The sequence below is a fragment of the Hypanus sabinus genome, chromosome 17, assembly GCF_030144855.1.
Source record: "Hypanus sabinus isolate sHypSab1 chromosome 17, sHypSab1.hap1, whole genome shotgun sequence".
NCBI lineage: Eukaryota > Metazoa > Chordata > Chondrichthyes > Myliobatiformes > Dasyatidae > Hypanus > Hypanus sabinus.
Window position 1 is genome coordinate 27,866,957 of NC_082722.1, and position 14,594 is coordinate 27,881,550.

The window sequence follows — 14,594 nt, forward strand, 5'->3', positions numbered from 1 at the left end:
GGTTCGGATACGCTAGGAAATGGGTCGCCACATAACCCCCCCCCCCAGAACCGGCGATACACCCCCCAATGTCCACAGTCTGGGCCAGAACCTGCTTGGGAGTTCGGCCTCTGCGCCGAGGCGCCGGAAACTCGGCCGGTTGCGCCAGGTCCGCATGGGCCAGTTTGAGGCGGTCCACCGTGAAAACCTCCTCTTTCCCCCCAACGTCCAGCACGAACGTGGACCCGTTGTTCCGGAGCACCATAAACGGCCCCTCGTATGGCCGCTGCAGCGGTGGCCGATGCCCGCCCCTTCGTACAAACACAAACTTACAGTTCTGTAGGTCTTTGGGTACGCAGGTCGGGTGCCGCCCGTGCTCTGAAGTGGGTATGGGGGCCAGGTTACCGAGCTTATCGCGTAGTCTGCCCAGGACTGCTGCGGGATCTTCCTCTTGCCCCCGTGGGGCTGGTAGGAACTCCCCGGGGACGACCAGGGGCGCGCCGTATGCCAACTCGGCCGACGAGGCGTGCAGGTCGTCCTTGGGCGCTGTGCGGATGCCGAGTAGGACCCAGGGAAGCTCGTCCGCCCAGTTGGCTCCTCGCAGGCGGGCCATCAGGGCCGACTTCAGGTGACGGTGGAAACGCTCCACTAGCCCGTTCGACTGTGGGTGGTAGGCAGTTGTGTGGTGCAGCTGAGTCCCCAAAAGGCTGGCCATAGCTGACCACAGGCTGGAGGTGAACTGGGCGCCTCTGTCGGAGGAAATGTGGGCCGGGACACCAAAGCGAGATATCCAGGTGGCGATCAGGGCTCGGGCGCAAGATTCGGAGGTGGTGTCGGTGAGCGGGACCGCCTCTGGCCATCTTGTGAACCGGTCCACGATAGTCAGGAGGTAACGCGCTCCGCGCGACACTGGCAGGGGGCCCACGATATCCACATGAATGTGGACGAAACGCCGGTGGGCGGGATGGAACTGCTGCGGTGGGGCTTTGGTGTGCCGCTGCACCTTGGCCGTCTGGCAGTGCATGCACGTTTTGGCCCATTCACTGATCTGTTTGCGGAGTCCGTGCCAAACGAACCTGCTGGAAACCATGCGCCAAGTTATGAATGGAGTCGAAAACGCGGCGCCGCCATGCTGTCGGGACGACTGGACGGGGCTGGCCGGTGGCGACGTCACAGAGTAGGGTCCTCTCACCCGGGCCTACGGGGAGGTCCTGGAGCTGCAGACCGGAGACTGCGGTTCTGTAACTCGGAATCTCCTCATCCGCCTGCTGCGCTTCTGCCAGTGCCTCAAAGTCTACCCCTTAGGAAAGGGCATGAACGGTAGGGCGAGAGAGCGCATCCGCCACATTGTCCTTACCCGAGACGTGCCGGACATCCGTCGTGTATTCAGAGATGTAGGACAGGTGGCGTTGCTGGCGGGACGACCAGGGGTCGGATGCTTTCGTAAACGCAAAGGTAAGCGGTTTGTGGTCCGTGAACGCGGTGAAGGGCCGACCTTCTAGGAAGTACCTGAAATGCCGGATTGCCAGGTAGAGCGCCAACAGTTCCCGGTCGAAAGCACTGTATTTGAGCTCAGGTGGTCGCAGGTGTTTGCTGAAAAACGCCAGGGGTTGCCAGCGACCTGCGATGAGTTGCTCCAGCACCCCACCGACTGCCGTGTTTGATGCATCCACTGTGAGGGCGGTAGGGGTGTCCATTCTGGGATGTACTAGCATTGCGGCGTCCGCCAAAGCTTCCTTCGTTTGAACGAAAGCGGCGGCGGACTCCTCGTCCCAGGTAATGTCCTTGCTCGGACCCGACATCAGGGCGAACAGGGGGCGCATGATCCGGGCAGCTGAAGGGAGGAAGCGGCGGTAGAAATTGACCATACCTACGAATTCCTGAAGGCCTTTGATCGTGGTGGGTCGGGGGAAATGGCGGACCGCATCTACCTTAGCGGGCAGAGGGGTTGCCCCGTCTTTAGTAATCCTGTGGCCCAGGAAGTCAATGGTATCGAGTCCGAACTGGCATTTGGCGGGGTTGATTGTAAGACCGTACTCACTCAGTCGGGCGCGGAGTTGACGGAGATGGGACAGATGCTCCTGACGACTGCCGCTGGCTATGAGGATGTCATCCAAATAGATGAACGCGAAGTCCAGGTCCCGTCCCACCGCGTCCATTAACCGCTGGAACGTCTGTGCGGCATTCTTCAGGCCGAACGGCATGCGGAGGAACTCGAAAAGGCCGAAAGGGGTGATGAGAGCCGTTTTGGGGACGTCGTCAGGATGCATCGGGATTTGATGGTATCCCCTGACGAGATCTACCTTGGAGAAGATCCGTGCGCCGTGCAGGTTTGCTGCAAAGTCCTGAATGTGCGGCACAGGGTAGCGGTCCGGTGTGGTAGCCTCGTTCAGCCTGCGGTAGTCGCCGCACGGTCTCCAGCCCCCCGTCGCTTTGGGCACCATGTGCAGGGAGGAGGCCCATGGGCTGTCGGACCGCCGGATGATCCCCAATTCCTCCATCCTCTGGAACTCCTCCTTCGCCAGTCGGAGCTTGTCCGGGGGAAGCCGCCGAGCACGGGCATGGAGGGGTGGTCCCTGGGTCGGGATGTGGTGCTGTACGCCGTGCCTGGGCATGGCCGCTGTGAACTGCGGTGCCAGAACCGATGGGAACTCCGCCAGGACCCTGGTGAAGTCGTTGTCGGACAGCGTGATGGAGCCGAGGTGAGGGGCTGGCAACTGGGCTGCACCCAGGGAGAACGTCTGAAAGGTCTCGGCGTGTACCAGTCTCTGCCTGGGCAGGTCGACCAGTAGGCTGTGAGCCCGCAAAAAATCCTCACCCAGAAGCGGTTGGGCTACGGCGGCCAGTGTGAAGTCCCACGTGAACTGGCTGGAGCCGAACTGTAGCTGCACCTGACGGGTGCCATAGGTCCTTACGGTGCTGCCATTCACGGCCCGCAGGGGGGGACCCGGTGCCCTGCTGCGGGTGTCGTAACTCGTCGGAGGTAAAACGCTGATCTCAGCCCCAGTATCGACCAAAAACCGGCGTCCCGACCTTCTATCCCACACATACAGGAGGCTATCCCGATGGCCAGCCGCCGTAGCCATCAGCGGCGGCTGGCCCTGGCGTTTCCCGGGAACTTGCAGGGCGGGCGACAACGGCGGGCTTCTGCGCCCCACCGCTGGTGGTAGAAGCACCAGTGTTCATTGGGCCGGGGGTTGGCGGGCTCTGTGGCCGGGCCTGGACTGGTTTGCTGCCGGGAGCGTGGCTGGGTGATCTGTGCGATGGACTCCCCGCTCACCTTTTTGGCGTTCCACAGCAAGTCCGCCCGGGCTGCCACCTTCCGGGGGTCACTGAAATCCGCATCGGACAGCAGCAGGCGTATGTCCTCGGGCAGCTGCTCCAGGAATGCCTGCTCAAACATGAGGCAGGGTGTGTGTTCGTCGGCGAGAGACAACATCTCATTCATTAAAGCCGATGGAGGTCTGTCGCCCAAGCCATCCAGGTGCAGTAAACGGGCAGCCCGCTCGCGCCGAGAGAGTCCGAAAGTCCTGAGGAGCAGGGCTTTGAATTCCGTGTACTTGCCGTCTGCGGGGGCGACTGTACGAACTCCGCGACCTGAGCCGCTGTGTCCTGGTCGAGGGAACTCACCACGTAGTAGTAGCGGGTGTCTTCTGAGGTGATCCGGCGAACGTGGAATTGGGCTTCGGCTTGCTGGAACCATAGGTCCGGGCGCTGTGTCCAGAAACCTGGCAGTTTCAACGAAACCGCATGAACAGAGGCGGCGTCGGTCATTTCTGGTCCAAAAATCGTTTGGACCGTCGGGGTCACCAATTGTAGCGGTGTGCTACACGCAGCGCTAAAATTACGACACGGAGTCGGTAACTGCAGTCGAAGGAAAAAAACTTTATTCGAAAACTTCAGCCTCACTTTTAAGCCTCTGTCAACCGGCCCCCCATGGCGCAGAGGCTCCAAAGCTCTGTGCTCGCAAACCCCCGTAGGCTATCTAATTGTGAGTCGGTTCGGATACGCTAGGAAATGGGTCGCCACAATGTCAACAACCTGTGCTTAAGGCACCTGACTTTGAAAAACCTTTTTCATTGGCTGTGGATGCTAGTGGTGAGGCTGCAGGAGCAGTATTAATGCAAAGGAATGAGGTTGATGAGGTTGATCATTCAAGTAGCTTACTTTTCAAAGAAATTTAATAAGCATCAAAGAACCTATTCGACAATAGAGAAAGAATTGTTATCTCTTGTTCTAGCTTTGGAATATTTTGAGGTATATGTTGGTACAACTCAAAAACCACTTATTGCTTACACTGATCATAATCCGTTAGTTTTTCTGAGTAAGATCAAAAACAAAAACAGAAGATTATTAAATCGGAGTTTGATGTTACAAGAGTACAAAATTGTGGTAACTCATATTAAAGGTAAAGATAATGTGGTTGCTGATTGTCTATCTCGATGTTGAATGTACAATGCAATTTTTAATGGAGTTTTTTTTTCAATTGTAACACTCCTACTGTATTGTGAATTATAAGCTGTTATATGATGGTATTGTTTATTATGGGTGCTATAAAATTTATACATTTGTTTTCTTGTGAGTAATTGTTAAAAATGTTTGTTCTTGTCAGACCAAAAATGTTTTTTTGGAGGGAGGTGTTACGTACTCGTGACATGACAGTGGTACCCTTCTCACGTGACTGGGGTTGAAGCTATACTGGACTTGAGGTAATGGTCTTGTGATGGTGGAGTGATGTCATTTTCCCGACAGTAGAGATCATGTGACAGGTTTTTTTACAGGTTATAAAAGGAAGACACCACTCTGTGAGGAGGGGCAGTTCGTGGCTGGATTTGCCATGTTGACTTCATGCCACTGCGTGATTTAATGTGACGACGCAGTTTAGTTGAAGGATGAAGTTTTTATCTAATGCCTAAAGAATAAAAGGTCATTGCCAGCAATTTATTTACAATACTGCTGGTTGAGAATCAGTAGAGAGTGAAGCTCAGAGTTCGGGAGTTAAAGATCGAGGAGAATCCATTTTCGACGGTGAAACGGGTTCGACCTTATTTAATCCTTATTCGGAAGGAATTCGTTGACTGTTCTCGTGTTAATCTCTGCAGGATAGCAGAAGATTGAGGACAGTGTGATAAAGGAAAGGTCAGTGCCTTTAAGCAGTTTCGTTTCGTTTCGTAAAGTCTTCGTGGGAAAAGTTCGACGTCGGGGATCTAAGCAAAATGACGTGAAAGAGAATTTGAATCGTCTTATAAAGTCTCTCCTTTTAAATGAACTGTGAGCATTTCGAACTATTGGCAATATTACTTTAAAGAACTGTTTGAGCAACATCGCTTTAAAAACTGTTTGAGCTGCATCGCTTTAAGAACTGTTCAAGCTGCCGCACAGCAGCAGATTTCCGGTTACGTTAGTGTTTGATTGCTTTTGGGGGGTTTGTTTTCAGTGTTTAATAAACGTGTTGTTTGTTATAAAAACCTTTGCTGAACTCATATATTTATTGTTGCCTGAATACGTAACACAGGCTTCAGTGGACTTTGTCTTGTCACAGTGCGAGGTATGCGCACAGAATAATGTTCAGAAGAGAATTACAACCCCAATAGGTCACATTCCTGGACCTGAAGGACCATTTAAACATCTAGTGATCGATTACGTAGACATGATAAAGACAGTGAGAAGGAAAAGATATATGCTGGTAGTAATTGATCGAATTAGCAGATGGGTGGAGGCGGTACCTTCAAGAGATCAATAGGCAAAGACAGTGGTAAAATTTCTGACAAATGAAGGGATACAAAGGTTTGGAATACCTACAGAAGTTAGCTCAGACAATGGTTCAGCTTTTATCCAGAAAGTGGTCAAACTGGTACGACAGGCGCTGAAGATAAAGCAAAGATTTGGATGTGTATACCACCCTCAGTCGCAGGGCATGGTAGAGAGAATTAATTGAACCCTGAAAGCCAAACTAGACAAAATTTGTGCAGACACTAAACTTAATTGGGTCGATGCTTTACCATTAGCATTGATGAGTTACCGCATGCAAACTAATCGAATGACATGCCTGACACCGCATGAAATGCTCACTGGGAAGCTATTATACCTGTGATAGGGGTAAGCAAAAATATTGAATGGATAAAATATATATACTACAATCAACAGAGATTCATCAACTACACCGATGATGCACTGGAGGCCTTTGGGCAACAGCTGGATGCAACTAGCAGGATGGCGTGGCAAAACAGACAGGTACTGGACTGGCTTTTGGCAGAAAAAGGGGGTGTGTGTGTAATGTTTGGAGAACAATGCTGCACTTTCATACCGAACAATACTAGCCCAGAAGAGTCTTTCACCAGAGCAATGAATAAATTAAAAAATCTGCGGAAGGAGGTCAGACAGAATGCAGTGTTCGGACATCAGTTTTTTGATTGGTTAGAAAGTAGACACGGAGGATGGGGAGCATGGCTGACTAAAATAGCAATAAATGTCAGTATTATATTGTTGAGCTGTGTGCATGTGCTGTGCTGTTTTCTTCCTTGTCTCAAATCTCTTGTAGTGCGTGCAACAACCAAACAATTTCCGATGCTCGTGGCAATTACTGAAGCAAGCTTAGTGGAGAAAGAAACACCGAAAATGTATCGTAACAGCCTACAACACCTGCATAATGAACAAGAGCAAAACGACAGTGTGCAGTAGATTGTAAGGGCTTCTGAGTCTTTTTCCCTGTCTCAGGTACAGAGGGACAGGTTCTTGGCTCAGCAGCCCAGGGTAACAGGGAGAGAATACTTTGAGGTCTTGGCGCAGAAAATTATAGTTTAACCCGAGATTTGGGAATAAGTGCTTGAGTTTATTGAGGCTTTTGTGCGCAGACTCTTAGTCTTTTCTCTGTGTGAGACCCTCTGGGTCTCAAAGGGGGGATATATTGGAGTATAGTAGTTGAAATTTTGCTGTGTAACCAGAACTATGTAGTCAGTTTTGAAACTTGCTATTTGCTATTCATGTACCCAATTTAGTAGGAGAATGAAATCCTAAGAATGTAGAAGACAATGGTGTGTTAATGAGAGGTAGCTAAGAGATGTTGATTAGAACATGATTAAGTCACTAAATCTTAAGAATGCAGAAGACAATGGTGTGTTAGTGAGAGGTAGCTAAGAGATGTAGATGAGAACATGATTAAGTCAATGGGTAGAAACAATAGTGGCAGGATGTACGTGTGATACGCAACTATAGACCGACTGGATATGCTAATGCAACTAAACCAGGAGATTGCTATAAAAAATGCTATGTCCAAGGGTCGGTGGTCAATCAGCGACTAGTTCAATGACTGTCTCAGCTATGATTTGCAAATTAAAGTTTAACCCTTCTCGAAGAATCTTCTGCGTCTCCTGGTCATTTGTGTGGCACGAGAAACCACGACAGACCCAAGTGCAGGACGTAGGCACTGCAGTACTAGGGGCAGGACGGGAACAACTAAACGAGAGGCAAGACGTGGAGACAGCGGTGTACGTGCGGAACGTGACGTTCAAGATGATGCTGGGGTTCCGAGAGAGTCTTGAGCTCAGGCAGGCAAGGCAGAATCCCACAGTTCACTAGGCGGGCCGCAATACTCCTGGACAGGGCCTCCCAGGCAGGAACACGGGGGCCTGAGCAGGTCGGGGGACACCTGGGTAGGTTGCAGAGCACAACCCGTCAGCAGCGAAGGATGGAAAGGATCAGAGTCCTCCACCGGGCAACGGCAGTCCAGCCTGGATTGCCCAACGGAGGCGAGGGAACTAGGTCCAAGCTGACCGCCAGACTTACTCGAAGAACTTGTCTTTAACAAGGAGAACTCTAGGCCAGGACAACACCCAAACTCCACTCAGTCCCAGAGCCCCCTATATATACACCGCCAGCTGAAGGGCATCAGGTGCACCTCCTTGAGTCCCAACAAGCCACAGATGATCCACAGCTGTGACTAATTGGGCTCAAGGGCGAAAGAAGGGACGGCTACAAGACCCGGAGTCCGGTGTCTGCGGACCGGATCAAAACCCGGAATGCGGCTCCAAACCGGACCATAACATCGAGACAGGGAAACTTCATGTGACTGATGACTTCCTGGTGCTTCATGATCAGAAGCACACAATCCATAAGACAAACTAAGAAGTATTCAGCATGCAAATTCTTTGTTGTCCTGTGAACTCAGAGAGGAAGTGGTGAACACATGTGCCTTGGAGCTGAGAGGCAGGAGAAGATGGGGCAGGAAGAGATATAGTATGATAGGGTTTACCTACACTGGCGAACGTAGTATCGATGATCTTGGGCTGTGGATTATGAAAGCTGAATATGAGCCCACAGACATACTACAGTATGTTAACCTTTGTTGCAAAGGACTTGGTATATGACGAGAAAGCCATGCTGAACCAAGGCAAAATGACTCGGTTTAGTCATAATTGCAAACCATTTTGATCTTTTTCAAGAGTATGTTTTCTTGGAGGAAGTACAGTGAAGCTTCTCTAAATTGGGTCAAGCAGCACCTATGGAGAGAAATGAACAGTCGAAGTTCCATGTCCAGACTCTTCATCAGAACTGGAAGGAAGCAAAGAAGAAGGAGAAATAGCCAGTATTAAAAGGTAAGGAAAAGGTTGGAGCAAGAGTTGGAGAGTAATAGGTGGATCCAGGTGAGGAAGTGATTAGCATCACTCTCTTAAATCACTATGATCTTCCCTCTGCATGCTCACAAATAACCTTGATGTTTAATCAGACCATATTCTTCACTCACGATCATGGCTGATCCAATCAGAAGCTCAGACTCTTCTTTCCTTTTTGTCTGCAATTCGCATCGCTATCAGTCAGCTTTACTTTGTCACTATTCGGTTGCTTTCTAAATTTCTCCAGCAAACTACTGATATGACTTACGCAATGTAATCTAAATGCTGGAACAATGAAGAAAATCATACTTCAAATCTCGTTCAGGCAGCGTGCAAGAATGCATTCAACTAATGAATTAACGAGTCATATGAATAATGGTGCCCACGACTGAGGTACAGCACTGTCGAAAACTGGAATTGATCCAGCAGATCATATCTGCCATCCATGATTTAATATGAGAAAGCTATTTTCCCTCTAATTCTCGTTTAGCCTTACAGTTAGAACAGTTTTTTTTTAATTATTGGCCTAGCAAGTCGGCTAGTGCTTAAATAGGACTCCGATAAAATATAAGAACAGGTTCTCGATCACGCAGGATGAACCGAACTAGTGATTCGTAAAAAGGTAAAAGGCGGAGGCATCTGTTTCATGATAAACTGTGCTTCTCCAATGTGGCAGTTTTCTCGTGATCTTGTTTGCCTGAATTTGGACACCTCAGGATCAAACGCCGGCCTTTCTATTTACCAAGAGAGTTCTCCCTCATGATCTTGACCGCAGTTTAAATACCACCATCATCCAACTGAGATTCTGCATGATGCCATGGTCAAACAGGTAACAGTCCATGTCTACGCATTTCAAATCATAATTGGGGAATTCAATAAGGCTTGTTTTTAGAAATGTCTTCCAATTACCCTGAGCATATGACCTGTATCACCAGAAGACCTGACACACTTGATCACTGTTACTGTATAAAAAGAGAAGAAACGTCTGCACATCCAAGACCAAAAGCCTCATGGATCACTTGGCTGTCCTTCTCCTACCTGCATAGAGGCAAAGGCAAACGAGCAAGGATCCAGAGATTAGGGCAATAAAAAAGCTGGCCGTGGCAGGCAGAGGAGCGGCCACAGGATAGCTGCAAGTTGGTGGACTGGTCTGTGTACAAGGTCTTGTCTACGAAACTGAATTAACACACTACGGTTATCACTGACGTGAATAAGATAGTTGCAGACAGTGAGTCCAAGAGACCTGGATGAACTATGGCATCTGCAGTTTGCTGAGGTCAGATCACAGGCAATCAAGACAGGTGCCCAATAAAGTTATAAAAGGTCCATAAAGGCCTATCACGGGCAAAGTGACATTTCCAGATTAAATGAATGAAGGAAGGATGCCCAACAGTTGCGGCTGGGTTTGAATGCTATCAAAGTGCAATCAAACCAGAAAATCTGCAGTTCCTGGAAATCTGAAACCACACACACAATATCCTCGAAGAACTCAGCAGGCCAGGCAGGATTTCTGAAAAAAGAATAAACAGTCGACATCTCGGGCCAAGATACTTCATCAGAAATGAAAAGGAGGGGGAAGAAGTCAGAATAATAAGGATGTTAGGAACCTTGGTTCACACCCTTCGTAACTACATCCGTGATGCTTCACACACTCTCGATCTCCTCTATGAATTTAAGAACCCTGGCCCAGATCATTTCATTTTCACTATGAACGTCCAGTCTCTATACTTTTCTATTCACCCTCAGGATGGTCCTAACGCTCTCCACTTCTTCCTGGACAGCAAAACCAACCATTTGCACTGTCCTCTGTCTGGCAGATCTGGAACTCATCTTCAACAATTTCTCGTTGGGATCCTCTGACTTCCTTCAAACCCACTGTGTTGCTATGGGCAACGGCTTGAGTCCGAGCAATGCCTGATCTCTCGTTGGCCATGTGGAACAATGTCCCAATATTGCACCAACATCAGTCCCCAACTCTTCTAACATTACATTGACGGCTGCTTTGCTGCTGCTTCCTGCACCCATACAAGGCTGGTCAATTTCATCAACGTAGCTTCCATTGTCCATCCTGGCCTCAAATTTATTTGATCATTTTCTCAAATATGTCTTCCTTTTCTCGATATCTGTCTCAATTGCTGAAGACAGTCTAACTACAGATATATTTTATAAACACATTAACTATCACAGTTATCTGGTCTACACCTCTTCCCACACTGTCACTTGTAAAAGTGCCAATACCTTTTCTTCGTTTTCCATCTCCACCGCATCTGCACTCCTGATGAGGCTTTCCATTCCAGTACTATTGAGATGTTCTCCTTCTTCACGGAAATTAACTTTATTTCCTCCACCATCAACACTGCCGGAACCACCATCTCTTCCATTTCTCGCCATCCTCCCACTGCCACACACTGTCTCCGCAATCAGCATACCATCCTATGTAACTGCCACCATTTCCTACAAGATTCCCTCAACTATCTGCTCTCCACAGGAAGTCCCTATGCAAATCCTTTGTCCACTTGTCCCACCCAACTGACCACTCTTAGGGCACTTAGTCTTCCAAGCAGAACAAGTGCCACACTTGCCCATTCACCTCCTCCCTTATGACCACTCAGAGCCCCAAACAGTGAGATGACACTGCAACTGCGATTCCATTGGGGTTACCAACTGTATCCAGTGCTCTCGGCGTGGCATCCTGTTGTTTTTTTTTTCGGTGAGACCCTATGTAGACTGGGAAAACGCTTCATTGAGCACCTTCTCTCCGTCTGCCACCAAAAATGAGATTTCCCGGTAGCCACTCATTTCAATTCTACTTCCCATTCCCATTCCGATAGGTCAGACCATGGCCTCCTCTACTGCCACTATCAGGCCACACTCAGGTTGGAAGCCCATCGCCTTATATTGTTACGAATTCCCGTAACTGGATCACTTACCAGCAAAGATAGAGAGGACCGTTGAAGTCTGATGGTACTATTTTTAAAAATATTTATTGATAAAGGGCACAAAAATAAGATTAATGCAAACATACAGATAATATACGTCGTCAGTAATAAATCTAAGCGCCAGTGTACTAATAACCAATAAGAAATAGCTCTACCGTTGTCTAGGGCATAATGTATTTTCTGATTTAAAGATAACAATCACTATCAGTTCTTTCAAGCTGCAGCGTTGTTGGGTTTAAAAGTGATGCGGTTTAAACTTGCCCCAGGTCTTTTAAGATGCCGATCCGTTGAGTCAGGGGAGCGGGCTTCCACGTTGTTAGCTAAAAGCTGTTTTCCCGTGGTTCCAGTCACCGATTCCAACCACGGAATCGAACGCACGTGGCTTCCTTCAAATGACTTCCTGCTGTTACGTGGTCACTTAACGTTTCTTCTGGTGCGTCTGAAGGGGTTGTTCCCCAGACCCTCTTTTATACTTCCTCACAGGGTCTCAGATGTCAATCAGGTTGGGATAATGCAATCCCTCAACAAGCCCACTCTGGTCATCCCCTGAGGGGCTTCAATGAATAGTACAGTACTCAATACACAACTTGGTCTTCCGGAGACAATAGCCATGTCCCGTAGCTTTACATCGCCGGGGAAACGAGGCATTTTGCACATCCCATTCTCATTTCCTGGGCCCATTTACCCAACCCAACAGTAATCTTGCGATTCTCACAAAGGAGAGGGCTACGGACGTAACACCCCCTTTCTTCAAGGCGTTTTTAACCATCGGAATAAAAACGAATACAGAGTCTCACAGGGTGTTAGAATCTAACACAACACCAAAGTTTTTGTTTTCTCTACAGAGTAATACAGTGATACATTCACTTCAGTATCTAAACAGTTAACGATTACAGTGTCACTTTCTTCATTATCTTAACATCGTGTACCGTACTAAAGTCTTGTAGCATCAGGCTTCAATTTAATAACCACCTATTTTTTTTATTTCTTTCCTTCAGCAACAACTCTAAGGAGGTGTGGTCTCAGCTTCCGTGCATCTACAAAAGTTTATGGAACTACAAATCTTTCTGTCGTTTTCAAACTGAACAGGCAGGCTTCAAGGGGATTGTCTTTATTATTCACAGGCTGTGTCGAAATCCCATACAACCGGCTTTGCTATTTAAAAATGGCGTTCCCATTAACCCTCGCCTCGTTTCCGGGTACTTCCCACGTGGGGAGCTTGGGTAATGTGGAGAGATATAGGAATTATTTTATCAACACCGTGTCCCAAACTTAGACCATCTTCTGACTTTCCACCCAACTCTTTAATTTTACACAGGTGGCTAACCCTCTCGTCAGGCTATGTGTTTCTCGTTCGACCGCTTTGCTCAAGCAGCATTTCAAATTCTGCCTCTTCACACCACATTTTGGAATAATAATAGCGTGGGGGGCCCCGTCACCTTCCGGCTGAATCGGTAAGCGATCGGCAGGGTTTAAAATGTCTTCATTCGATTTGGGAACGTTAGATTTCCCGTTTCCTTCAATGATAATATTTATCTCCCCATTTGTGAACTCCGCATTAACTTTCAGCATCCCTTCGAGCACACACACCTGGGAACTCTCACTTCCCACTATTACCAAGGTTAGCCCTTTCTTCACTGAACCAATTCTATCTGACCCACCAGGACGGCCATCTCGTTCCACTGAATCAAATACCTCAGAGCTCCGTTTCTGAGCTCCGTTACTGGGTTCAGTACCACGTGCATCCCCATCTTGGACACACTCAAACGGGATATTGGCCTCTTCCAGGCTTTCAATACCCGTACCCTTTTCAAATTCTACGTTTCTCCGATCCTCCCAGGTACTCTCCGGGCAACTCCCTTCCAGAGTAAACTCAAACCCGGGGCTGAAACAAACGCATCTGCCAACCCAGCAGACTTCTTCAAGGCAAAGGCACCCTTTTCATCTAGGGCTGCCCTCATTTCATTATCGGGAACACTTTTAGAAGTTTCAACTTCTTCAAACAGTTCTGCCAAACCAGACAGATCATCCCTGTCCAACTCTGGACCTCTTAACCGCTCTATCTCTTCCTCATCTTTATTTTCTGCCTCTAGGACCTTTCTCGTCGCTAAGGGCAGATCTCCCTCCGCTCCCTTACCCTCTTCCACTTTACTGCTCTTCGTTTTACCACCCTCTAAACCCTTGTGGTATAGGGTCGGTAGAAACGTCTCGGCCAAATCAAAACTGGCCGGATTTAAACTGCTCTCATTCTCAGCTGCCTCTCTCGGCAGGCTGCGAGTGACCGCGCATGCGGGATAGGTCTGGGAATCTAGGGGCGGGGCACCAGCACTCACCGGTCGGCGGGTCGGCAGCATTGCCGACCAAACCTTACCACCTGCTAAATCGTTACCGAGAAGGACGTCTGCGTCAGTTCTCGGGAATTCTGATCGCACCCCTATTTCAACTGGTCCAGATACCAGCTCACAATCCAAAATGACCATATGTAAGGGCACCATTTCTGTTCCTTTACTTATTCCTTTCACAGCTACCATCCTCGTCTTGCGACCAAACTCTAGTACCTTACTGCTGATCAACGACAGCTCAGCCCCCGTGTCTCTCCAGATCCGTACGGGAACTGGTGTGTCCCCCTCCCTCACAGACACTGTTCCGTGTGACAGACAAGTCTCAGACCCTTCTCGTACTCTGTCTACTCGGGGCTCTCTTGTCGATTTACTGATTGCCACGGCACACCTGATAAGGACTGCCGCTGTCCCTTTTCCTGTCTCTTTCCTCGGAGCAAAGCACCGAGATGCAATAGGTCCCCCCTTTCCACAATTAAAACAGGCCAAGCCCGGAGATCTCTGGCCGTCTGGCCTTTCCCCCTCAATCTTACCACTAGCTTCCGGCGGGACCTCTGCCTCAGCAGGCGGACTTTCTCGATCGTTCCCACGGTCTCTCTGGGAGCGTTTATTCGAGGAAAACTTGGTCTTGTGGGTTAGGGCATATTCATCTGTGAACCTAGCAAATTCCGAGATGGACTTATGCGGCTTATCATTCAAATACGTCCGAATATCCTCCGAAACAC